This window comes from Patella vulgata, chromosome 4 (assembly GCF_932274485.2).
Source record: "Patella vulgata chromosome 4, xgPatVulg1.2, whole genome shotgun sequence".
Classification (NCBI taxonomy): Eukaryota; Metazoa; Mollusca; class Gastropoda; family Patellidae; genus Patella; species Patella vulgata.
This window is the reverse complement of record NC_065882.2, coordinates 50,700,822-50,702,861: the sequence shown is the minus strand read 5'-3', so window position 1 is coordinate 50,702,861 and position 2,040 is coordinate 50,700,822.

Below are 2,040 nucleotides of genomic sequence, written 5' to 3'. Positions count from 1 at the left end.
TCTCTGACATTATTAAATTCATTATAGTGTAGAGGAATAAAAATATTTAGCAAACTATTCTTTGTGATGACATTCAATTCCAAAATTAATCTACTAATTCGTCGTAGAAAGTTGTAGCATTGACCTACACTTGCTTGAAAATGCTATTATTGCCAACACGTCTGGAAGTTAATGATGGACATGCACAGAAGCCAATTGGACAATTATAACCTAGTATTGCTTACTATTCTAGCGATTCAAGAAACTGGTAGCACTTGCACAGAAATGCTAGAAACGTTTGAATGGAATTGACGTCACAATTTGGATATAATCCTAAAGTATGTTTTTCAATCGATAAATCTCTCGAATATGTTTAGGAAATTATATTTCACAATGCTCTAGTCCAATCTCTAAAAATACTAACTAATATTGTGAAAGTATTTGACGTCACGGAAACAGACGTAAAATTTAAATGTCCGCAGCGAGCTTTCAAATACAGTTTTGGAATCGTTTTGCCAAACAGAAACAGGCGTTGGGTTCAGCTCTTATTTAGCATTAGTCAGTTTTGTAAAACTGTCTTCCTACTTTCTTGAAAAACACAAATTTGTCCACCTAAAATTATCTCAACTATTGTAAGGATCTAACTTACATGGGGATCACGTGGCTAAGTGGGTAAGCGCTGGCTCGCTAGCCTGGAGGTCGGGTGTTCGATCCCTGCATTGGCCGAGAAATTCATCTGGATTTTCCGACGTGGTTTCCCCCTTGTCAGTGGTGCAGAACGGGGGGCCTGACAAGGACAGCTGTCTAGTCCTTCGGATGAGACGTAAAAGATCCCTTGGCAGTTGGAATTCGATATAAGAGTAGGCGATAGTGCCGCTGCCCGGGCAAAAATTTCCCTCATAGCACACTGTATGGCGTATGCCCGTCTTCATTAGCCCAGGTTAGGAGCAGAACAGTAGGACGTTAAACCCCATTTCATTTCATTTCATTTCTAACTTACATACTGAATAAATATAAGCCTTCTATAAATTAAGTATATCATTGTCTTTCAGTGGGAATATGTTGGTTACATACAGTCACGGTAAATAACTTGGTTTATTCCCACGAAGGCGCAGTTATTAACCCTAACGGATTAGAAAGGGGAGGGGGCGTTTTCGACGCCTTCGTGGGAATCCAGCTTTTAGGCATAAACATGGATTAAAATGTAACAATGCTGTTATAGATATGATACGAATTTACACTTTCATAATCCTTAATGTGACTAATTAACTAACATTTTAGCAGCATGATTGACATGACTTTAGGAAATAAAAATATAACTAATTTAATTTCGCCAAATAAGACACCCAGTCTAAATACTAGACTAAAGTTAATTCTTCTTCTTCTTCATAATCCTTAATGTGACTAATTAACTAACATTTTAGCAGCATGATTGACATGACTTTAGGAAATAAAAATATAACTAATTTAATTTCGCCAAATAAGACACCCAGTCTAAATACTAGACTAAAGTTAATTCTTCTTCTTCATGTCTTCTTTTTAAATCCTGGAGCTGTTTTTGGATTTGGGAATATTTATGTCTCTTCCTTGGTGATTCCTGTCCCCGGCATTCTGTACGATTCTTATTTTAATCATATTTCGCTCTTGTTGTAAAAATGCGATCATTTCAAAAACATTCGGATGAGCTTTCTTAATTAGCTTCTTGATCCTTGAATGCCATCCTCCAAGAGTTTTGCTGGTTCTGTGTTTCCCTGTGTCGTAGCGGTTCCACTGAAGAGTAGCATATCTCCCCTTGAACCATTGGTTTATTACGTAGTCGGCCACTTCATTTATTTCTGGATCGGCCCGTAAATATAACCACATGAACAACGATATCGTCCTCTGCGACTTGTAGGTACAAAGCTGAATTCAAGTTGTGCGTTTGCCACTGTAGAATATTATCTGAATTTAGGATGTTGTTGTTGTTTATTAAAGATTTAACGCCCAATACATTAAATATGATATTATGGACAGGTTGATTTAATTAAATTATTTACATTCAATGGGTTTACAATTGGTAAA